The sequence below is a fragment of the Myotis brandtii genome, unplaced genomic scaffold (assembly GCF_000412655.1).
Source record: "Myotis brandtii unplaced genomic scaffold, ASM41265v1 scaffold185, whole genome shotgun sequence".
Lineage (NCBI taxonomy): Eukaryota > Metazoa > Chordata > Mammalia > Chiroptera > Vespertilionidae > Myotis > Myotis brandtii.
This window is the reverse complement of record NW_005356870.1, coordinates 10,022,526-10,048,805: the sequence shown is the minus strand read 5'-3', so window position 1 is coordinate 10,048,805 and position 26,280 is coordinate 10,022,526. Positions and strand designations below refer to the sequence as shown.

General features: G+C 37.4%; 2 long non-coding RNA genes across 3 annotated transcripts in view; one reads left to right on the top strand and one right to left on the bottom strand.

The window, feature by feature from the left end:
* Window positions 1-633: 633 nt before the first annotated feature.
* LOC106725738 lies at window positions 634-25,616 on the bottom strand. 2 transcript variants are annotated; one of them, XR_001361671.1, is made up of 4 exons: window positions 25,446-25,616; window positions 5,805-5,948; window positions 3,898-4,113; window positions 634-733 (listed from the first exon to the last, which is right to left on the bottom strand). It is a non-coding gene; the product is annotated as an uncharacterized LOC106725738 (long non-coding RNA). The 2 variants fall into 2 exon arrangements; XR_001361672.1 differs by having other exon boundaries at window positions 5,808-5,948.
* Window positions 13,077-26,280, top strand: part of LOC106725739 — a 14,448-nt gene continuing 1,244 nt past the window's right edge. Inside the window, exons 1-2 of the long non-coding RNA XR_001361673.1 lie at window positions 13,077-13,762; window positions 16,719-16,720. This is a non-coding gene — a long non-coding RNA (uncharacterized LOC106725739). The remainder of the gene's footprint in view (window positions 13,763-16,718; window positions 16,721-26,280) is intronic.

The window sequence follows — 26,280 nt, the reverse complement described above, 5'->3', positions numbered from 1 at the left end:
ACCCTTTCACAGGGGTCGCCTAAGACCATCAGAAAACACATATATAATTACATATTATTTTTGTGGTTAATCACTATGCTTTAATTATATTCAACTTGTAACAATGAAAATACATCCTGCATATCAGACATTTACATTACGATTCATAACAGTAGCAAAATTATAGTTATGAAGTAGCAACGAAAATAATTTTATGGTTGGGGGTCACCACAACATGAGGAACTGTATTAAAGGGTCGCGGCATTAGGAAGGTTGAGAACCACTGGTCTAGACACTCATTTCAGTGCTCTGATCCCCTATCCTTGCAGGTCAAAGTGTAGTCCATGGGTTTGCAATTTAACAAGATTCCCAGGTGACTCACAGGCACATTCAAGTGGGAGAAGCACTGCCCTATGAAATATGTGCCTGTCATCAATCTCCAATCACCAGCAAGACGCAGCATACTGGGATCTTTACCCTTGAGAGCTCTACTCAGACCACTTGCCCCCAGGACTCAGAGCCCGCCAGTTCAGACACTGTTGTCACTTCACCCAGCCCCTATTGACACAGCAGCCTCACATCACCCCTATGGAGGCTTGACATAGGCCTCAGGTGTGGTGGTGGGATTCTCAGAGACTACCTTGTAGAAACAGACCTCTCTCAACAGCACCTTATGCCAGGATATAGTCCATTAATAATAGTTCTCACCTTGGAGGCAAGAGCGACACTTTAGAATGGAACGAGATGGCAGCATCTGAGAGAGAACAGAATGCTGTGTGAGCGACAGGCCCTCTAGCAATTGGGTTCTGTCCCAGGAGGCCTTCCCCGTAACAGGAACCAGTTAGTTAGACAGAAACAGTCAGTTAAAGCTGCCCAGGGACCCCATTGTGGTGGGGCCATTCTGTTCATGACACCATTTGTTTTGTTCACCAACTCCTCACCCCTTTGGTGAGTGAGGAAGTCCTGGCCTCAGATCCTAGACATGGCCATACATGACGCCTGACACTGGGCAGATGAAATGGTCACATACGGTCACAGCCCAGGAAGGAGGACATCATATGTCGTGCAGGGCCACACAGGGGTGTCACTCGGGATAGCTGGGGTTGTGGGAGGCAGGCTTTGTAGTGACAAGATATCCACGTTCCCAATAAGAGGATGTTTATTTGTCTAATTCCTCACCTTGGATCCCATTGGGTGAGTCCAGCTGGTCCGGCTGAAAGGAACTAGCCAGAGGGAGTCTTCCCATTGAGTGCTGGGGGCTGCTGATGAGGGCAGATAAACTTACACTAGGCCTTGGGGCCCTCTGAGGCCCAAAGGTATCAACGTAGCACAGGAATCTTTAGTTCTTATACTACAGTACTTCAAGGGAGTCTACGAGAATTTAGACCTATGAATGGTAGCTAGTTATGTCAAGATTCTAGATGAAAATCGAAGAAAAGAAAACACCCATCCTTCCATTTCTACTCTACTTCTAAGAAAGGAGGAGGAGCATGTCTGTAAGTCCAATATTTCTGTAAATATCAGGAAACGCACCATGTCCTTACAATACACTGTCTGTTTTCTAAGACAGTCTTCTAGAAGGCTGGGGCTGACATCAGTGTTAGATAATTAGGCACCTATTTTTATTTATAACACAAATTTGTTATTACAGAAAATGGTCCCTTCATATGTGGGCAACTAAAATGTGGGTTCATCTTAGTGACTCTTATGTAGCAAGAGGAATACTGGAGGAAGCAAGAGAGGAAGAAGAGAGGAGGAAGAAAAAGGAATAGGGGAACACTTTAAAATTATACATGTGAAAATATTACCATTAAAAATCTGTTAGCAATCCCCCGTTTTGTGCACTTTGACCCAAAATATGACAATTTATAATTTCTGCATAAGTAATATATTAAGGTTCTAATGTTGTATTATATTTAGATTTTTCAAAAGAAGAACTAAATGAAACTGATTGAGAGGAGCAGTTCTAAATGAGCTCAGTGCTGTCAAGAGCAGTGTGAGCAGAGTTTGGAGGTAACGTGAAAGCCAACCCAAGGTGTGGGCTGACATCTCTAAGCACAGTGTGTCTCAGTGGCAGCATTGTTGAAATTATGGTGGAGGACTTCCCACATGCTGCAGGATGTGCAAGGTCCCTGACCTCCACGCACTAAGTATCAGTAGCATCCTCTAGTCATTGTAGTGGCACAAACAATCCTCCCCACCACATCCCACACATTTCTAAATAAATCAGAGAGGGGCAGTAAGTAATGTTTGAAAACACTGCTTGGAGCCACTGTTTTTGACCAAGTTCCCTTTGGATATTTTCCTTAGTTTAAATTTTTCCTGAAGTCTAGCAGATCATAGACTAATGAGCTTGGTTTATCATGCTCTTGTAAACATATCTTTTGTGTTTCTGTATATTGGTGAGAAGGCAAGGACATTCACATTAGTTATCTCAAGCAAGCTTCCGTATTAGTTAAGAAACCCAAAAAGATTAAAAAAAAAAAATCTAATGTTTACTGAACCCAACTGATAATAACTCTCCAAGGAGAGACAGGGATTCCAATCACTATTTATTAGTTTATTGTAACAAAAGTTAGCATCTTCAAGTGATATGCCTAACTTTAAGTGTAGAAGATGTTTTATACCATCTATAATAATAAAGAGTAATATGCTAATGAGACCGGACAGCCAAATGACCTTCTGGATGTCCTTCCAGACAACCTTCTAGACATCCTTCCAGATGACCTTCCAGATAAAGCCAGGCTGCAAGGGCCGAGGCAAGCTGCCGTGGCTGTGAGGGCCAATCCCCTTGCACAAATTTTGTGCATCGGGCCTCTAGTCCTATATAATAAAAGTGTAATATGTTAATTAGACCAGATGTCCTTCCAGACGACCTTCCTGACGAAGCCAGGGCTGCGAGGGTCAAGGCAGAGGCGACCGCTGCCATGGTGGGAGCCAAGCCACTTGCACTAATTTCCTGCATTGGGCCTCTAGTTTATAAATAATATTTGAGCTTCTTTATATCAGATCCTGTTCACAAATTAAAGTGTTTTTAAGAAAAGCTAGATCCTGAGGTTTAATCCATGAATCTAGGGTCTGAATAAATGACATTGAACTGAATGCTTTCATTATCACATTGCCGTTGTCTTTTCATTCAACAAAGACTCCCTCACCTCTGGACATTCAATTTTGCTGATTGCAGAAGAAAGAAAAATTACTTCTTTTGTTGCTTGTTATGTTTCTTCACACCCCTGAGATTGTTGTCACTTTACAAATTGAGTGTAAATAGAATTATGGGTTTGCAATTCTATTAATATTCATTTTCTATGCTACCATCATTTATTAGCTTGGGGAAGCTCTATTATTCAAATTGTGAGATAGCATGGAGACTTGGATGATTACAAAAAGTGACTTTGTTCTTAATAATAAAGTATTTAATAATGTGAAAGAGTTACTGACACTGAGTAAAAGTTTAAATTTAACAACACATATTATGCTCTGACTGAGTTTGCAGTCTCTAAATCGATCAATTCTCATTTCAATTTCTGTCCACTAAGTAGAAAGGTCATAATATTGTTGTAAGTCTTTTCATGCATTCATGATAACATGATGAGGCTATATTTGGCTGGGGTTCCAGATCTCATTATCCCCTATCAACCCTAAAAGTGCCACAGATTTTCAATACAAATATAGAAAGGGGACATCTTTGGGTAATTTACTTGGTGTATAACCTTTATGATCTCACAATGAGCCAGGTTGAGGGAACTGAAACAATAAGGGAGTTTTTTTGTTTAGGTGCAAAAAATCTATATAGCCTTTTCTAGCCCCTCCAGATCAGCACTGCCCAATTAAAATATAATGTGAGCCACTTGTGTGATTTAAACTTTTCTAAAAGCTACATTAAAAATTAAAAAGTAACATGTGAAATTTAATTACCATTTCATTTAACCCAACATATCCCAATATTCTCTTTTCAACTAATAGTCACTTTCGTGAGATGTTTTAACATTCTTTCTTCATACCATCTTTGAAATCCAGTGTGTATTTTACATTTACAACACATATTGATTTGGACTAGTCACATTTCAAATACTCAATAGCCACAAGTGGCTACTGGCTCCCTTACTGGTCAGTGTAGCTTCACATCTACTACTATAAAGAGGAGGAAAAGGAAACCAAAGGGTAAAATCAAAAGAGAAGAGAGCAATCAAACCAACAGAGTCAAATACACTTCTAACATTCACATCATTGAAACTATGGTTCAATGTCCTCAGTAGACTAGACTAGATCAGTCCAAAGCAGCTTTTCTTAAGGGGCTCGGGAGATGGTGAGAGGGAACAAATGCAAGAAGGGAAAAGAGCTATGAGCCGCTCTAAATGGCCACATATTATACTAAATATAATGGAATAAGAATAAGACACACTAACAACTCTCCAAGAAATCACAACGTGAGACTATTTTAGTTAATTTACAAGATATTAGTAAACTCAAACTTTAGTAATGAGTTTAGTAACACCCACAGCTCCTAAATCAAAAATAAACAATGACAGTTTAGTACTTAAATTTTTTAGGCAAAATTAAAGAGTTCTAATGTCCAAATGCATCATGAAAAAAATTTTGAAAATTTATGCCCAGCATAGGGAATATAGTTAATATTTTGTGCAGTGACAAATGGCTACTAGACTTAACCTGGTGATCACTTTATAAGGTACATAAATGTCAAATCAGAATGTTCTACACCTGAAACTAATATTGTATGTCAACTATATTTTAATAAAAAATGCAAACATATGTATGTTAAATAAAAATTAGAAGAAAAATGTTATCTAGTGGAAACCTATTGCTGCCTTTTAACCCTTCAGAATACAATCCTCACAGTGTAGTTTGTCTTTTTTTAGTTAAGTGTGATGTATGCTGTGCCTAGCAGTGCAACAGTGAGTATTTTAACAAATCGAAAAGACTTTACTAATTTATCTGTGGAGTTCTCACCAATAGCAATGAACCTGTATTTCCCCAAGCAAGTACAATCTCAAAACTGCCAGGAAATTAAAATACCCATTGAAAGGTTCTGTCTACTACTTAAAATGTTTTCCTACTTATTTATAAAACTTTTAAAATGAAAAATTCCAAGATTATAAACAGAGTACTTAGAAATCTAGCTTAGAGAGTCCAGACACAAATAACAATACAACTCCCAAATTACCAATTAGAAGAGATAGTATGGATTGAATCCTTGAGGGTAACTAAGTATATTCAGATTCCTGACTGACCTGCCATTGGAAAAGCACCCCAAAAAATGGAAAATGCATTTTCCCCTGAAAAAATGATATGTAGTTCTTGAATACAGAGCATACTTTCAAATAACCACTATAAAGCATTTGACGTAAAGAACCACCTTCGTATGCCATAAAATAATTTAAATAGTCATTGTTAGAAATTATAACAACATCATGACAACAATGAAGGTTTTTAATCTCTCCCAAACTCTTTTTAAAACCAAAAATTTAAAAAAGGCTTCAAAGCACCAAAAATAATAAATGAAAAAAACAAAGGAGACAGCACAAATGGACTCCCAACATAGATGGCAGGAGACCCCCCACGTGCCAGAGTGCTGGTGAGTGTGGTTGAGTCAGCATCAGTATTAGAGTTTGAGGAAGATCAGACTGTTTGTGGTGGGAGAAGAGGCAAGTTAAAGAACACTGCTGTCTTACCCTACAAACCCCAGGTGGGGAAGCCAATTAATACTGATCTTAAAAGAGAGGACATCTCCTGAGTATGCAAATAACCTTCAAATGAGTATTATGCCCCAAATTTGTTAGCAAGTACAAAAAACTATGCACAACTACCTACAACTAGTAGAATCGTCAAAATCCAGAACACTGAGAACACAAAATGCTGGTGAGATCATGGAGCATCAGGAACTCTCATTCATTAGCCTTGGAAATGCAAAATGGCGCACCCACTTTGGAAATCAGTGTGACAGTCTCCTAAAAAAACTAAAGATGCTCTTACCATATGATCCAGCAATGGTGCTCATTGGTATTGACCTAGTGAGTTGAAAACCTATATACGCACAAAAATCTGCACATGGATATTTATAGCAGCTTTATTCATAATTGCTGAAACTTGGAAGCAAACAAGATGGCCTTCCGTAGGTATTTGAATAAATAAACTGTGGTCCATCCAGACATTGGAATATTACTCAGCACTAAAAATAAATGAGCTATCAAGTCATGTAAAACTATTAAGGCACCTGAAATATATACTAGTAAGTGAAAGAAGCCAACCTGAACAGGCTACGTTAGCATAAATTAAATATGGAAGAAAAGTGCCCTTCATTGTTTCCAGGACCCAAAGAATAAAAAGGTCAACAAAGGAGGGCAAATATCACTTATGTGCTCAGTTTTAGCAGAATAAGATTTCCAGGAGATGTCTGAATGTCTGCAGGTGGCCATCAGCACAATATTCTCTGTTTTGTAAACTGTGTTAGGAAAGCTTTGAGCTTCTCCTCCATCTTGCTAGGCAATCTCTAGAACATCGGTTCTCAACCTGTGGGTGGCGACCCCTTTGGGGGTCGAACGACCCTTTCACAGGGGTCGCCTAAGACCATCGGAAAACACATATATAATTACATATCGTTTTTGTGATTAATCACTATGCTTTAATTATGTTCAATTTGTAACAATGAAATTGGGGGTCACCACAACATGAGGAACTGTATTAAAGGGTCACGGCATTAGGAAGGCTGAGAACCACTGCTCTAGAATGATCTCACAACAATACCACTTCAGCTTCTCTCATCACCATCTCTCAATCAGAACCTGCCCATCATGGTTCTATATGTATTTGTATCTGCCCACCCTCCCTCACCCCGCCACCTGTTCTTTTAGATCAGATTCTTTGGGGGGAAAAGTGATTATATTCTTCTGTTGACATATCATCATGACTTTCATCTTAACACATATTAGCATTACCTAATATATCATGATGACTTTCTTTTGTTAATATTGAATGTTTCCTTATGTGTTCTGAAACTAAATTGTCTGCAGTTTCCTCCTGAAAATTACTGTCACTGTCTTATCAATTGTTTCCCTTTCTATACAGCGGGTGTAAGTTGCTACAAAGTGAATTCTTCACAGTAGAATGTATCTCCATCTCTAGCCACAAATCTATCGTTTTATAAGAAATCAAAATTCATTTCCAAATAGACAAATTTTTGTATTTGACATCTATGTCATAGTTGCTACATTACGATCTCTATCCGAAGCTTAAACTTGAAAAGAGATTAGAAAACCACTTATTTCCCCAAATTCTTTAGTTCTCATTTCAAACTTTAAAAATGTAGAGAATAGTCAAAGCAGATGAGGGAGCATCATGTAAACACATTAAAAACAGCAGAAAGCATCACTTTTAGTAATTTCTCAGAACTGCTAGACTATCATGACATAGAAATGCAGTAGTTGTGCTAATGTATTTAAATTCTCAAAAATCTTTTTAGAGATTTGCCTGCTGTGTAGATTAAATCATGAAACTATTAAACATGGGAAGACACTAATTCTGGGAGGTAGGATGTAATGCCAAGTTCAGCAACTTTGCTTTGGAGAATAACGAAGCCAAGATCATCATTCCTAAACGCAGTCTACTGAAGACTGGCTTCTCTCTCTCCATTGTTCAAGAGCAGATGATGAAATGTCAGCCCTTTGAAGTCCTGTGTACCCATGTTCACCTCAATTCCAAAAGATCTTTCCATTTTCAAATATAGTATCTCACACATATGGCTTATTCATTCTATTCAGAAATCAGAGGCCAGGACACTGTTAAATATTTTGTTCTGCTTTATTAAGTTGAATATACTAGTTTAATTTGTTTGATAATAAGTTTTACGGGATCATGATTTCTGGAAAATTTCAGACATTTGTCTACACTAAAGTGCATGTCTTTCCTAAGCCCACATTTTCATTTTGACAGTTATATATGGTGGGAATGAGGGAAAAGAATTGTGGATGCCCTTTGAAGACTACTCAAGAGAGCAGACACTATTTAGTTTCTGGGCAAGCTCGACGCCAGCATGCTTCAAGGATTTCTCGATGTTTTCCCGGTGAAGGATGTAGCGGTCTTTGCCTGCTGCAAACTGTGAGCTTTGAAAGTGCACAGGGAATGGAATCTTTTTGCTACCAAATATATTGGAAAACCACAGAGATGATTAAACTTAGTGGTTTTATGTGTTTTATCAGCCAGTGACATCATGACAGATGAGAACGTTCTGCCAAGAAAAGTCAAAATTTCTTAACATTAAGGATTTCACAGACAAATCACATGAACTAAATGTCATTTAATCTATACAATGATTTGAACATAATCCAGACCTCAGGCAAAAAATAAATTTAAAAATCCTCACCCACCAAGCTCATTATAGCAAGATGTTTGATTCAGAGCAACACACTGTCCCAGTTTGCAAACTATTAAAAGTTAAATAAAATACTTTTGATATGTTCAAAAAAGGATACATTCTTTCTTTTTACTATCTCATTTGATGAAGCATCAAACTCCCTACTGGGAAAAACAAAGAATTCTAGTAAACAGTACCTTGCTTTTAATGGTCCTCTTTTATCTATGAATCACAAAGTAATACAGGAATAAGTAAATTAGTTGAATGATGTACGCAAAGCACAGATCATTCTACCAAAATTGCTTAGAAATAAAAACTCGAGGATAAATGAGTGCAAGGGGAGATTAAAGCAAGTCAGTGGAGCTCCACTGAGACAAATAGCATTACACTTGCCAGGGAAGGGCTGTTTATTAAGTGTAGTCATTTAGATAAAATACAATCAAACAAATAAAAACCCAATGTGCTCTTCACAATTTTCCTGTTAACACTGAGTTAATCTTTAGAGGATCCTATTCAAAAACAAGTTCCTTAAAAGCCATAGTGGGTGGACAATTGTCTAAGAGGACAATGACCCAGGGCTCCTAAATGGGTTCAATGAGCAGAATGAGGCCATGATTGGGTGTTTATTTATGAGACACCGAAGAGCAGCTGCAGGGTGTGTGCCACTTTCTCAAGGGGTTCCGCCTCCAGCAGTTGTCTAGACCAGATGGAAGTGACAAGCTCCACTTCATAATGTCAGAGCATCAGCATGGTCATAACAGAGTCCCCAGCAAGTCTCCTATGGAGCAGGAGCACCTGTTTAAATGCACCTCTTATTTCTCAAACTGTCATTTTAATTTGCAGCTCGCACCTGAAAGGTAGTACACCTTGGGGTTCAAAGCTGCCAGGCTGCAAGCTGCAAGTCAAACATGACTGTTGGAAGAGTTCAAATCTCTGTGGTGGAATCTGGGCAGTTTTAAAACTTTCATGTGTCCGAAGCTTGCTTTAAAAATGATCCAATCCATCTTCTTTTTAGAAGGAATATATATATATATATTTCAGTTGGCATCTTATTTGGCTCTGGCTTCATTCTAGAACCAAGCTGATTAGCAACAGACTCATTACCCCCTTTAGTTATTAGAAACAGACTCACTGTGCCTTCTACTTTCTCTCAGTAGCAGAAATCTAGGCTGAAAAACTAAAGATTTGGCTCTAGCCTGTGGCTACAACTTCTTCACAGAAAAGAGCATTTCATCTGGAATCTGGAGCCCCTTGCTGTTCATTATGGGAGTTCATTGGTGTCTCTAGACATCTATGATGGTTTAGCAATGATCGTATGTCTCATAGGAGAGGAAAAATTACTTTAAAAAATTGGAACTAACACATAAATCTAAAATCAAAGATAACTGACATCACTAGAACATCGATTCATATTACTCTGCTATAAATCTTTCACAGTAGACACACTCTCTCTCTCTGAACCAAGACATTCAGCACAGAAATGAAGCAAAAGCAGAAAAAAATATTATTTGGATGATGAATTCTACACGAAATTTATGGTATAGCTCAGTTTTTCTATTACAGGTTTTATTAGGAGTCTGGGATTAAAATTGGGTCCCTTCAGGATCTAATATACAGAAAATATTTCTTGTGCTTTTTCATTTTGGCTACAAACTTACCCACTAAGATTCTAATGCTAAATCCAGAACATGAAAAGGATTCTTTCTGTAGGAATATTTTTAAAGGGGAGTGAGAGGAAGTTTCATCGGCAGAGTTGGAGCGTTACATAAGTTAATTGGGCATTTGTCTAGTTGCCTATTTTTTATTTTATTTATTTATTTATTTATTTATTTATTTATTTATTTATTTTATTTTGGTGGAGGGCACGAATTTAGAATGTGGTGTCCTGTATCATGTTGACCTCTCTGCCTATGCTACAGGGTCTGGAAGGGTTCATTAGTCACAAATATGTATAACTGTTCTTTATCTTGTTTTAAATTTCTATCTATGTTATATTTATTTTTTCTTTGACAGAACCAACTTTTCTGCTCTAACATAACCAAAAAAAAAAAAAGAAATAAAGAAAGAAAGAAAAAGATGCAGAAAAATCATTGGGATTGTTATAAGGACAACTGATTACTTAGAGCAGCGGTTCTCAACCTGTGGGTCGCGACCCCTTTGGGGGTCGAACGACCCTTTCACAGGGGTCGCCTAAAACCATCGGAAAACACATATATAATTACAGATTGTTTTTGTGATTAATCACTATGCTTTAATTATGTTCAATTTGTAACAATGAAATTGGGGGTCACCACAACATGAGGAACTGTATTAAAGGGTCACGGCATTAGGAAGGTTGAGAACCACTGACTTAGAGTCTGAATGGCAATGCTGCTGTGGGAGCTCAGATTGTCATTCTATGGTTGAATTATGCATTATCAGGCGATCCACATCCCCAAATCATGCATGCCATTCCATTCACCGGCATCTTTGCTGTAAGAATAAGCTAGAGACAACATATTTTAGAAGACAGAAATGCATCGGTTTAAAGTAAATTATTACAATGATCACAGATAGAGCACACACACACACAAAAACACATTCTTGCTCATGCACTCTCCCAAACTCCCATCATAAATACTCCAAGGTCCAGGATAAAAGACAAATTAGCAGGTAGTCTAATGCAGGCATGCAAGGTACACCGTAGACTGCATTATGATCACCAGGAACCACCAGCTTTCTATGTTGGAACATATTTTTATCTTCCCAGCTAAGCAACTCCTACGGGGCCCACAGCCATCATTTTGCACAAACAGGCTTGCAGTGAATCACTTGTCATCCCTTCACAGCAAGCCCTGCAGTGCTATTTCCCTACTTATGAGAAGCAGAAGGAACTCATCAGACATATCTTCAGGATAAGTGGTGAAAAATAAAATGTTCCTCATTGTTATGCATTCGCCCAAATCACACTAAAGTATTTCTGAATATTATGTCACAGGGATTCAAAGTATAAAAGAAAAACTATGTTTCTTTGGTGGGAAATAGGCTATCTCTCACTTAGAGAAAAACTTAAGAACAGTATTTCTTTTTATAAAAAAAAATTTCAGATTCCTTTTTTTTTATTTTTGCCTTAACATTGGTTATTAGAATCAGTTCTCTCATATATATAAGAAGTTCATCATTTGTCAGAACATGACTAACAAATCTTTCTCTGAAAGGTAGAGTTGCTTTCACAATTAAACAAGGATTTGTTTGCTTAATACATCTATTTGGTTAACTCCTGATAATGGGAGTGAGACAATTTATTTTTCTCAAAAACATAAAAATGAGTATCATTTTTATTGTTTGATATTTGCAAGGTGGTTTACAAGTCATTAACACATCCTCCCAGTATTTGTCACTAATAACATTCTAATCTATGTCTGAGAAAGCAGAAAATAAAATATTTATACTGACTAAATGCCACAGACTAAATCTTGTGCAACACAGCATCACTCTTGAATTGAAGTAATTCATTACCTTTAATTTAAAGGTTTTCCAAAATAAATAAGAAATGGTAACCAGAACATTTTCAGATTGTTGTTGTTTTTTTGTGTGTGTGGTTTTTGTTTTGTTTTCTTTTGTTTGGATTTGGTTTTCAATATGATGTGATAACTACAAGTTTGTGGTAAAGTAAATTTTGCTTTAAAATTTCAAAGAAGAATATTTATTTTAAAATTTAGGTTATTTGCAGAAAATATTTATTATATGCTTTATGTCTGTGTATAATTAAAAATAAGGGTCATATTTTTATTTAATTATTCATGCCATCTTTTTGTTTTAAATAAATTAAATTACTTCAGAGTGTTCTTAGAGTCTATATTGATCCAGTACCCACCTGAGAGTCTTTAATACTATCTAATAAATGATATGTTACATAGATTTTATGATTGTTATCTACAGGGAACTTGTCTAAGTATACTAACTAGTAGTGTCATATTGAATTGCTCTAATCAACTGAGCTCCCCGGCCAGGCAGTAACATATTTTTAAAAAACAATTATCTGAGCCCTGGTTGGGGTGGTTCAGCTGGTTGGGCATAGGCCCATGCGCCAAAAGGTTGTCAGTTTGGTTCCCAGCGAGGACCTATGCTTGGGTTGCAGGATTGATCCCTGGTAGGGGGCATATAGAAGGCAGCCTAGGGCTGTTTCACTTTCACACCAATGTTTCTTTCTCTCTCTCCCTCTCCCTTCTTCTCTCTCTAAAAATCAATAACAACATAAAATAAAATATTTTTTTAAAAACACAATTATTTGAAGGCACTGGTTGGCAATCAAAATTAAGCCAAAACAAGAAATAAGGCCACGCTTAGCAGACAATTACACTGGGTGAGATCTGCATCTTTTTGGCACTCTCCAAACTAGACAGATCAGGATGGAAGAAAGCTACATTTTTTACTTCAAGCTTCAGGGGACAGAATTTCAGGTTGACAAAAAAGATTGGAACATTCTAGAGGAAAGGAAGGAGCTACACAAGGCTTGAACCTCAAAATCTGTGTTTAAAAATGGCCCCCGTCCCCCTGGACAGATCCGTTCCTGGGTCTTCATTCCTACGATGATGCCTCTTCTACAGTGAATTCCCGTCACTGTCTACCACTCACCCAGCACCGATGCTTCATTCACTGCTTTACTACCGGATGCTGTTGGGGACACAGAGAAGGAACTGATGTGTGGGTCACACACGATGAATACACTCCCACATTGCTATATAATTCTTCACTGTCAAATCCTCCTATTTTACCAAGGCAGAAATAGCACCTCAACTTCATTTGCCACAGGCATCTATTGCTTCTAGGAGGCAGCCGCAGTCCACACAAGCGATAGCACTCCCCGCTGCCTGAGCGACTGAATGGAACATAGAATCTCTGGTGAGGGCGGCCTTCGGATAAGTCCAGGTCAGCCAAAAGCTAGGCTTCTCTTTCCCCTGAGCTAAGGAGGGTGCGCATCCTAAGAAACACTCCCACATACATTTCCCAGAATTTTGATAGAAAAGACCAGCACCATCTTCGCCTTCCTTCTGTTATACCAGCCGTTTCCCAGGTCGGCCTCTGTAATGGACTCGTTGGGGCATGCTAGCGTGTGGAGGCAATGAAGTGTGGTTGAATAGCACATTAGGAGAAATTGCTTCTTCTTGCAGAGTGGCTTCCTCCGGCCGGATTGTCGCGGGGTATTCCACAGTTTTGTCACATAGAGAAGGCGAGACTGCTTCTGCTGATCAAGGATGCGTGGCCAGGCTCCAGAATTCGGCCATGTTGAGTCAGTTGGATGTTCCCAAGTGTCCCATTCTCGCCATCAGCTCCCCATTCTTTCCTGGTCAATAATCTGGCTTTGATTTTTTTTTATTTCCACTCTTCTCTGCAAAGGATATTACAGAATGGTAACACAGGCTCTGTGCTGTTTTCAAGACTCTGTACTTCACACTGAGATCTTAAAGAGTTAACTTCACTAATTTATTTCTAGTTAAACACATCCAGCGCACCCCGTGTATATTCCTGGCATGCTTCACGCATTTATACATGACCCCAAGGACTCAGTTTGCCACTGAGTGTTACAGACGACCAGAGACCTGTCCCACAGCAGGAAACCAAGCTCCAGTTCCCAGTTTCTTGAGATCTATTACTGTGCCACGGAGGGTTCACTGATGGAAGCAACAGAATACACGCTTTGCTTTATTTCGAAAATGAATTTATTTAAAAATTGAAATTACTACATGCCATTCCCAGAAGGGCCTCAGAATCAGCTAAAAGTCATCCATGTAGGACAATTCCCAAGCTGACCTGCCGGTCTAGTTCATGGTTAATTCCCAGCCCTTAGTCACTGGTGACTGATGCTGCCATGTCTGACTCTTGTCTCTGAAAGCTCTTTATCTCTCCCCCCATCCTCTACCAATCAGAGTTTCCTTGCCTTTCTCTCTTCCCAATCCACGTTTCATGTTGGTGTAGGACCAGGGTGGAAATTAAGTCATGCTTGAGCAGGAAGGCTGGGGAATTGGGTTTTACTGGGGTGACCAGGAGGAGTAGAGAAGTGAGAATGCTCCAAAGGGGAAAAAAAAAGCCATTTAAAAGGTGAACAAGCTACACATGTGACTGAGTCCTCTAATCGGCACAACTGAATGATCTGCTCAGACTTCTGTTTCTTGGTTGATCATGTTTAAATGTTACAGAATTTAACAGGCAACCGAACCATACACAGATCTGCTCAGACTTCTGTTTCTTGGTTGATCATGTTCAAATGTTACAGAATTTAACAGGCAACGGAACCATACACAGGAGGACTCGGAGGTCCAGGATAAACTCATTTATTTTCAGATGTTTCACATGTACCAGTGCAGTGACTCAGGGGGTCATTCTCCAAATCCTGAGTAAGCCAATATGGAGGAAGCTTCCGCTTTATACCCTTCAGTTTCTTTGTTTTCTATCTGCTTCCTAACTACCAGGCTTTTGTGGTGGCTTCCACAGCCCCTCCCAAGTCAGTCAGAATGGGGCAGTGAGATTGTGTCTAAATGCCCGTCTGGGTGGTGTCAGTGACCTCCCCTGGAGCTAAGCTGGTACATGCTTTGTTTATGGCGCCTCTGTAAATTGGGAGGAATTAGGAAAACAGGTCTTGCTAGACCAGATTGTGGAGAAAGGGGCAGTGACTTCATTATAGGCTATCAAGGATGCACATTAGGTTATGGCATAGATTCAGATTGCTAGCCCCCCAAAAATGTCTTATTTTCCCATCATAAAGAGTGTCCTCAGAGTAGATGACTGTGAAGTGGCGGACAGGCGCCTGAGGTGGAGGACACTGAGCATGCTGTTCTCCAGAACAGAGATCCTTCGCCCTTTGTTCCCTTTTCATATTCCTCCCACCGACACCTTTTATCCTGGACTCAGTAGGCTCTGCTTCTCTCGCTGTTCCCCAACCTTCCTGTAGGAGCTCTCTAGGCAGGCAGTTCCCTTGCTTTCCAGGGCTGCACTCAGTTTAAAATCTGTGGAGAGCCCGAGCTGGTTTGGTTCAGTGGGTAGAGTGCTGGCCTGCAGACTGAAGGGTCCCTGGTTCAAATCCAGTCAAGGGCACATACCTTGGTTGCAGGTTTGATCCCGCACATGCACATCGATGTTTCTCTCTCTCTGTCTCACCCTCTCCTTTACACTCTCTCTCTATATATATCAATGGAAACATATCCTTGGATAAAGATTAACAAAAAAATAAATTAAAATCTGTGGAGCATCCCAGCTATCCCTACAGGTTAGTGCACAGTGGAGGGAGCCGCTGTCCACATGTCCACACTAGCCCAGGTGATCTGACTGCCCTTCTTCAACTCACTTATCTGATTAAATGTCTCCCCACAGGTCTTTATTTTTTCACTCAAGGTTTAATGATATTCTGAATATGCTCTTATTTTTATGCATGTGAAACAGTGTTCTCATGTAGTTCCTCTTTTTCTTTTCAGAGCTATTTTGTTTTCTTATGTCAATTCTGTCCTCTCTGCTCTCTATATTCCGGGCATGTTTTGTGTTTTATAACATTTCTACTGAGGGCACCCTTTCTTGCACTAGATCTATGTTACATGTTATCATTCATACATTAAACAAAGCTGAGGTTTGGAAAACTGAAGCAGTTTGCCAAAGGCTGATAAGAGATGAAGTCAAGATTATAACTCAATAATGCTTAATCCCAGAGCCCAAGATATTAACTACTGTAGAAGATATTTCTCACACAATATGTAATATTATGTTGCTTTAAACACATTATTATCTTCCTTACAATCTCTATTCAGCATTCTAAAGATCTCTGTTCATTTGAAATTGTGAACATTTTCATCATCTAAGATTGGCTGAACCAGTATTCTACCTAGTTAATTGTAGTAGGCACTAAATTCTTATCTAACTACAGACCCATATATTTCCCACAGAATGATGTTTCCCAAGTATCAGTTTTTCTCTTCTGCTCAAAGAATCAAACCAAGTTTTCATTTGAAAATTTATTCTTCCCTCTGATTTCTTTAGATATTTGAATATAATGAAAAGTAAGTCACAGTTTGCCCTCCTCCCCGAGTATTAGAAGAAACCATCTTCCCCTCTTACAGGAGAAAAGAAAGCATTTCATTCAGATTTAGTAGACAGCATCACTAGAAAAAGGAGCAATCCTCCAATTTTCACCAGCAAAAAGATCTGTTTACTTCACTGGAGTAATTACTCCAAGTTACTGAAAAATGTGAGGTCGTAAAGCAGGAAGAAGAATCACACTCCGGGCTTCCTAAACAAAGGTAAACTAGAAAAAAATGAGTTGGCTTGGAATAAAACGAATATAGGAACCTTTGCATACACTGAAGTCAGACCATCTTGTCAAGTGGGTATCCGGACAAAGTTGTTTAGTCAATGTTCCTTTGTTTGTTTGTTTATTTTGTTTTTTATTAGACACACTAAAAACACTTAGCTGGCAATGCAATCTATCACAGAATCATGGAGATATAAAAGGACCTGAACAGTGAGTGACCTTCTGAAAGAGGCCTTGAAAGTCAACTGTCATGAAAAAAAGCCAACTGCCTATTCAGCCATATTTAATATGCAAATAAATACATCCCTTAAAAACTTGCTTGCAAATTTCTGCCTATTAAGCCTATTATTCCATTTATCTGCATTAAAAAAAAAACACTCAACGATGCATACCTACAGGAAAACAAATGTCCATGGGACAAAATTAAGGGAGTGTGTTAACCATTAAAATAACTTTTAGTAAAGAGAAGCAATATTTTTGCAAGTAACTCTTAGCAACATAGGTAAAATGCAACAGCATAACAGAATTTTAGCCTTTAAGATATGCAATAAACACAACTTTATTGCTGAAGAAGGTAAAACACTTAAGTATGAAAACATTGCAATTAATAAATTACTGTATTTTACTTCAGGAAAGAAGTAAAAACCAAAACCTCCAAATTATAAAAATTAAAGGGAAAGTAAGATCCAGTTAAAGGGAACATTTTTAAGAATTTGAAACCAGAGATATACATGTTTATCATCTAACAATACTGGAATATTTCTGAATCCTATAAAACATCATCAAAACCTTCAAGATTAAAGTTTATGGGTTATAAAGTCAAAAGGAGAGGATGCTTTAAAAGTACAAGAAGAGGGTCCATTCAAAATTATTAATTATAACTTCTAAGTGTCAATGTCTTAACCATGTCAAAAGTAGCCTTCAGATGTAGCTTAAATTTAATGATAAGAAGCTTACTTCTGCATTGCAAAGAAAGAAATAAAACACAGCTAAATATATATATACTAGAGGCCTGATGCACAAAATTTGTGCAAAAGTAGGCCTTCCTTCCCCCAGCTCAGTGGTTCTCAACCTTCTGGCCCTTTAAATACAGTTCCTCATGTTGTGACTCCAACCATAAAATTATTTTCGTTGCTACTTCATAACTGTAATTTTGCTACTGTTATGAATCATAATGTAAATATCTGATATGCAGGATGGTCTTAGGCGATCCCTGTGAAAGGGTCATTCGACCTCCAAAGGGGTCACGACCCACAGGTTGAGAACCGCTGCCCCAGCTACTGGCACCAGCTTCCCTCTGGCACTGGGACCTGGGATTCCCTTGCAGCCCTGGCTTCATCCGGAAGGACAGAAGGACATCCGGAAGGACATCTGGTCTAATTAGCATATTATGCTTTTATTATTTTATATATATATTAATAATTTTCACCTAAGGCCTTTCTTAAATTTTCGGCTAACAAAATTTCTCATAGTTTCACGCATGCTAATTTATAGCATGATGCCAACTGTTTTACACACTGTGAATACATTTAAAAATATATGAATGATATTTTAAAGGTGTATTTTTCATGCATCTATCCCAGGTGTGGGATCATATCTCTGGGCCTAAATATCCATATATGATTTAAGACCCATCAAATCCTAAATTATTGTTTTAATTTTTTTTTAATGAGTATGATATCACCTCACTTTCATTATCAGTCATGTAGAGCTATCAATAGTAACTACCTAATAAGATTATGGTAAGGAGCAAATAAAATGTTTAAAATACTACTCTATGGGTATGAGATGAGATGCTGATGACACTGAGACAGTGATAATTACTAAATTCTGCCTCCTACTTGAATCTATTCCTACAAGATTAGATATGCGTGCTTAGTATAAATTTACCAAATTTTGCAGTTAAAAACACAGGAAACCCATTTAAATTTGTATTTCTGATAAATGACTAATGGATTTTTAATACAAGCTATGCAATATTTGGGACATACTTTAACTGAATTTCAGATAAATAAGCAATATGTTTTCACTATAAATATATTCCGAATATTGCATGGGATATACTTATTCTAAAAGCACATCCATTGCTTAGCTGAAATCCAAATGACAGGGTGCCCTCTATTTTATCTGGCAAATGTAGTATAGCACAGGTCAGTAAATTTTAAAACTTTGTTATGAAAATAGATTTGTGGCATTATTGAATTAGTAATTTGAGACATATTAATGAATCTAATTGTATCACTATGTAATCAATCATTTGATAGTGTATAATATTGATAAGGCAATATTATTCAGTAGGAATTACACAGAAGTGAATCCTGGATCTATCTATCACGTAAGAGCTGTGTGACCTTGACCAACTTAATAACCTTGATGAGCATAGATTTATTCATGTTTAAGGTGATTATTAGGACTATTGAAAGGAAGGAAGTAACAGAGCATGACTGTCCTATGACAGAAAGTCACCACTGTGCATTTTCTCCTTCCCCTCTCAAACATAAAACAGTTCCTGGAAACAGCACCTGTATTGCTTTTTAAATTTCTATTGTAATTTGCAAATATGCATCTTACAAAGGTGAAATTAACAGACTGATTAAATGAGTTAGATGCTGAAAGAGGAACAAAAGAGAGAGGTCAAAAATAACTCTAAGGGGTGGGTAATGGAGGAGGAACTGGATCAAGTCACTATGAAATTGAGTGAATATAAAGGAAGGCATGTTTGAGAGGGAAGACAGCGAGTTTTAGACACAATGAGTTTGAAATAATAATGAATCTTTGTGGAGCCTCCCACTGGTCTCCTCAAACATGATCCTCATGATCTTAATTCCCTCATTTCATTATCATTACTCATCAATAAAGGGAATAATTCATGTAAAGCACTTGAAATATTATCTGGAACATAGTTAGTCTCAATTAGTATTGGCAATTATTCAGCTCATGCTAACTCTTATTATTTTTATTATCTTTTCAACTGGCCAATTGACACTGTGAAATCATTCTTGTCTCATTTTTAATATCTCCGATTTTTTTTATATAACTATCAAGTTTGTACTGATCAAGATAGGAAAACCCAAAATTCCCTCCTCGATCTTTCTTATGCCTACAAAAAACGTCCCTATTTTCTTGATCTCTTATTCAGACCCATAATATGTGTATGCCTAAAGAAATATAAGCATATTATCACATATATTTAACAGGTAACTATAATGAACTACTTACCCATACTCAGTACAATTTACAAAGAACCATATTATCTCTAATCAAAAACTCTTATTGCATAATCAGATATAAGATATTTAATTTCTATCTCAAAACATGTTAATAGACATGTCATTGATGTTCCTGCTTCCGTATGACCTCTTCTTTATTCAATTACTGGTCCTATTTGCATCCCATACGATGCCATACTTCTTTGTACCTTTTATTGTGATTCAATTGCCAAAGGCAAGTCTTCCATAATTCAACCCACTCAAATCAACATAAAACCTGATTGAAATTCTCTTGTAAAATCTCTTCCTTTGAAAGGAATTGAATTGTTATCAGTATAAAAGATAGAATCAGTACTGGCTTCCATTTTTTGTGGGTGTTTTTTTTTTCTCCAAAAAAAGCCTAAATGCTACTTAATGGCCAGTTCAAATGGATCATGAAGTCAGCAATCTATAGCTATCTAGGCCTCAAGTTCATTCATGTCGGTCAAAGGCTAAATCTGCTGTTGAAAATTACAGAAATGTAAAACAGATTTATTTACTTAAAAATATACTATTTCCTTACCATGTCCCAGGTACTGTGCTAGAATTAGAGAAAACACTTAACAAAGGCCAGCTTCATGCTTTATCTTTTAACTGGGCTGATGCCATTGTCCCAGTGCATGCTAGCTACAGTTTAGAGAAGTTGTTCAGAAATGTTGAGTATGTCTGTGTGTAGGAGAGGGAAAGGGAGAGATCAGTCCACAGTAGCATTTTCTCTTCGGACTCTGATTAAACAGACTGCATCAATCTTTGCCATGGTGCTGAAGAAATCGATGGTTCCATATAACCTGTTCTGCCATTTCTTTAGTTCTTCCTTCTACAGTCTCTTCAAATCTAGTGTCTATTTCAGAAACCTTGTCATAGTTCAATTTAGTGGAGTTAAATGCTAGTCGGGATTGAAAATGGCTACACGGGTAGTTTGGGTTTCTGCCTTTTTATCACCAAATCACCAGGGTCCCTTGAAGCTGAGATTATCTAGAAGTGTATAATAACACAGAAAACTGGAGGAAGAGGAAACAAGAGAATCCCACACTCAGCAAGCGTGTATAAAACTAGAGGATGGAGCAAATGAGTAGACATTTTCATGGCAATGTGTGTTCATCTTTCATCAGTTATACAAAAGCTGTTTCATGTGTGCTATGATCACCTTATTTCTTACATGAATGTATCTGTGCAAAGTTTCTTATTTTCTTTAATGTTAAGTCATTAGAAACACTGTGTTAGCAATTTGAGGCAATGCTCAAAGTAACAGTTGACAGGGCTCTCTACCGATGAGTCAATATCACTAACATTATTCATCACAGACTCTTTTGCTTTATTAACTTATCAGCAAGATGACCTCAAACACTATATATTACAATAAAACATAAGACATCAATTAAAGACAAGAATAAAGGGGGGAAAGGTTATGCTTCTTTTCTTCACATTTCTAATTTTCTCACATTCCTCTCCACACCTAAATCCAAAATGAAAACAAAGAGAACTTTAACACAAAAATATGTAAGCTTCCGTAGACCTCCTAGCTCAAATGCCTGGAGAGAACATAGCCTCCTTTCTACAACCGTCTTCCATGAATATTAATAGGTGATCCCCGTGACTCTGTGCTTAAAGCTCTCTTTTGCCCACAGATCTAATCAAGTAAGGTCTCATGAAAACTGTTTAATAAGCCCTTTGCTTCTGCTGACATCTTCAGTCTGTACCACTCAGCCACCAACGCCCATTAAGAAAGTGTTCCAAAGGCCCACTTTCATATGCAATTCTATTCTCTAAAGATTTGTTGAGGGCTTACTATAGGACCCTATGTTTAAGTAGCTCAGAGTCTAGAAAGACAGATCGATATAAAAGGCAGAAATGCAGTGCAGTGTGAAAGCTTCGGAACTAGCAGTCTGCATAAGGTAGAAAGGTAAATGAGAATGTGAGTGGGTAGGGAAAGTGTTCTCAGAGTAATTGTCATCAAATCTTAGTTTTAAAGGATGAATAAGGATTTGTCAAGGGGTCGAGAAGGAAAAGTTCTTTCAAAAAAAAGAAAATAATACTGTCTTTTTCATTGCAAACCATGGTTGTGCAAATGAATGTAAATTAACTGGGGATCTAAGAGACTAAAGTGGAGCAACTGGGGACTGAAAAGTAGAATATGAGATGGAAAAGTAAATATGATCAAAATTGGATTTTATCCACTTGGCTGGTGTTGCTCAGTGGTTGAGCATCGACCTATGAACCAGGAGGTCACAGTTAAATTCCTGGTCAGGGTACATGCCTGGGTTGCTGGCTCAGTCCCTGTAGGAAGCATGCCAGAGGCAGCCAATCAGTGATTTTCTCTCATCATTGATGTTTCTATTTCTCTATCCCTCTCCCTTCTTCTCTGAAATCAATAAAAATATATTTTTTTAAAAAAACCTTAACTATTGAGGTACAAGGAAAAATAATTACAGCAGACTTCCTACCAGAAAAAGTGAAAGAATACAGTAGAATTAATATTTTAAGTGTTGAAAGAAAAACACTACTAACTTAGAATTCTATATCCATTGTAATAATTCTTCAAAAGTGAATGGAAAACGAAGACTTTCTCAGACAATAGAAAGCAAGCTGACAGTTTTCAGGATGGGGAAGGGGGACTGGATGGACTAGGATGAAGGATTAGAACAAAAGAAGAAAAAACTCATGGATAGGGACAACAGTGTGGTGATTGCCTGGAGGGGAGGAACAGATGGGGAAAGGTGGAAGAGGTTATAGAGGGGATAAATGGTGATAGTCGAAGACTTGACTTGGGGTGGTGAACACACAATACAGTATAGAGATGATGTGTTGTAGAATTGTGCACCTAAAACCTGTATAATTTTATTAACCAGAGTAACCCTAATAAATTCAATAAAAGGGCAGGGGGAGTGGAACCTTATCTATTCTGAGGCCAGGAAACACTTTCTAAAACACATGTCAAAAAATATAAAAATAAAAATAAACCTGAGGGATTCATCGCCAGTAGGCTGCCAGCAAGAAATATTAAAAGAGGTTTTTCAGGAAGAAGGTCAGCTATAGGTCAGAAATTTTAATCATCATAATGAAAGAAAAGCATCAAACAAAGAATAAATGAAAGTAAAATATAATCTTTCAGTTTTCATATTCTTAATCTAAAAGAAATCAGTTTGTCTAAAACAATAATAGTATCAGTGCATTGGATTATACTATATAGATAAGTGAAATGAATGACAGCAATTTCACAAGAAATGGGAGTAGGGTAAAAAAAGGAGAATAATATTATAAGGTATAGGCACTACTAGTACATGGGAGGTGGCACAGGGTTTTCTGAAGGTGAACTTAGATTAGTTAAAATGTATATTGTAACTCTGGGGAAACCACTAAATTCTTTTAAAAAAATAGAACTGATATGTTACAAAAGAAAAATATAATCAAACTAAATGCTCAGTTAAAACCATAGAAAGGAGAAAAAAGGAAAATTAATACTTAAAAATTTTTTCTATATATTGGGCCTATCTCTAAACTTTCATTTTTTTTATTTTTTGAAGCAGTTACATTAAAAATACAAAATTTTTATTACATTTGTAAGAATCTTATTAAATAATTTAGGAAAACAACGATATCTTGGTCATAATGAACTTTCTTTTGTTCCATTTAGTGAAGTCATATTTCTCTCCACGAGATTTTATGGATTTATAGCTTACACATTTTTAGTTCAGCTAATTTGTTAGGATTTCTACTTCCATTGCTGTTATACAGTAATCTTCAACCATTTAGTTTTCAAACATGTCAATCAGTTTCTAAAATTTTATTTGAGTGTATTTTTCACGTAGTCAACAAGCTATTTTATCCTCTAGTTAGACACAATACTAATATTTGTTTCTCTTTTTTAGAAAGACAGTCATATTTTCTGCAAATAATATAAATTCATTCTTCCTAATCCTTAAATTTTTTATCATATTTCTTAGGATCTCCAGACTGCTGTTATATATAATGATGCTTACAGGTATTTTTATCTAATTACTGAATTTAAATAAACTGCATTAATGTCTTACTGTAGGTTTCTTTCATATATTGAATCAAAAAAATCTTCATTCAGCACAGGCTTTGTTCCAGTTGCTGCTGACACAATCAGCCAGACAAGATGCCTACCTTTGTAGAATTAGAGTTGCTATCATAAATCAATAATAATTACATAAATATCCTAAGCATTGAAGTAAAGATGTATCAATTTTGAGATTTTACCATTATTTAATATAGTATGCTAAAGAAAAATGAAGTGCTATTTGGACAATTGCTCAAAAGCGATTTAAGACATATTCTGACTTTTTGGTGTAAAATCAATAAAAATAATTGATGAGATAGCTCAAATAAATTAAACATGGAAAATATCAGCTAGTGGAAGGAGCTATTCAGATAATTAAAATAGGATGAATTTTTTGGTGTGATGGTGAATGGGATTGCTTTTTTAGTCTCTCTTTCTGTAAGTTCATTATTAGTTCATAGAAATGCCATAGATTTCTTGGCGTTAATTTTGTATCCTGTTTCATTGCCGAATTCATTTATTAAGTCTAATAATTATTTGATGGAGTGTTTAGGGTTTTCTATGTACAGTATCATATCATCTGCGAATAAGGACAGGTTTACTTCTTCTTTTGCAATTTGGATGCCTTTTATTTCTTCTTCTTGTCTGATCACAATGGCTAGTACTTCCAGTACTATGTCGGACAGGAGTGGTGAGAATGGGCATCCCTGTCTTGTTCCTGTTCTTGGGGAAAACCTAGGAATAAACTTAACTAAGGAGGTAAAAGACCTATATGCGGGAAACTACAGGACTCTGAATAAAGAGATAGAGGAAGACATAAACAGATGGAAGAACATACTGTGTTCATGGATTGGTAGAATCAACATCATCAAAATGTCCATACTACCCAAAGCAATCTATAGATTCAATGCACTCTCCATTAAAATACCAACGGCATATTTCACAGACCTAGAACGAACTCTCCAAAAATTCATCTGGAATAAAAAAAGACCCCGAATAGCTGCAGCAATCCTGAGAAAGAAAAACAAAGTAGGTGGGATCTCAATACCAGATATCAAGCTGTATTACAAAGCCACTGCTCTCAAAACAGCCTGGTACTGGCACAAGAACAGACATATAGACCAATGGAATAGAATAGAGAACCCAGAAATCGACTGTCCCAATTATGCCCCAATTAATTAATTACCTGTCTAGACTTAGTGAGACAAATGCAGGTGACCAGGAGTCAGCAATAACGGCCTATCCCCTGGTACATCAATGTCTAGACCAGGGGTCCTCAAACTACGGCCCACGGGCCACATGCAAATACAAATATTGTATTTGTTCCCGTTTTGTTTTTTTACTTCAAAATAAGATATGTGCATGTCCCAATTATGCCCCAATTAATTAATTATTATCTGTCTAGACTTAGTGGAACAAACACAGGTGACCAGGAGTCAGCAATAACGGCCTATCCCCTGATACTTCATGGTCTAGACAGCTGAGCTGAACCGGAACACAGGAATACACAAGACAGAATTAGTATGCAATCACACAAGGTTTATTTACCTATTTCTAGTGGGTCCTAGGCTCCAGCAAAGGCCACCCGGTGATGCACACCGAAAGACAGACGACGAAGATGGAGACAGACAGGTGGCCACAGTTGGTTCAGGCTCACACAGCAGAGCAGTCAATCAGGGGCTTGTCTCACAGAGCGACGTGGAGTCCTCCTCTCATCAGGCAGGAAACAACCACTGGAGAAAATCTGATGCTTATATAGCCAGTAGTAAACAACTTGTGTCTTACAGTGTGGGCCAGATGGTGTGCCTTTGCTAGGAGCAGGGTGTTTATACTTTAAGGGCTTAGGGCAGGGGTCCTCAAACTTTTTAAACAGGGGGCCAGTTCACTGTCCCTCAGACCGTTGGAGGGCTGGACTATAGTTTAAAAAAAAAACTATGAACAAATTCCTATGCACACTGCACATATCTTATTTTGAAGTAAAAAAACAAAACGGGAACAAATACAATATTTGTATTTGCATGTGGCCCGCGGGCCGTAGTTTGAGGACCCCTGGCTTAGGGCATTCACATCAAGATTGTGCGGTGTTCACCACATTTTGGAAGTTACAGAGTATTGGGGTCTTCACACAGCAAACATTTCACACACAAATCATTTCACACAATAATTATTTCCACATATTAGAGGTGTTTCCTTATGACCATAACATTATTATAACATCGACCCAAACTACTATGCTCAATTAATATTTGACAAAGGAGGCATTAACATACAATGGAGTCAAGACAGCCTCTTCAATAAATGGTGTTGGGAAAATTTGACAGATACATGCAAAAAAAATGAACTAGACCACCAACTTACACCATACACAAAAATAAACTCAAAA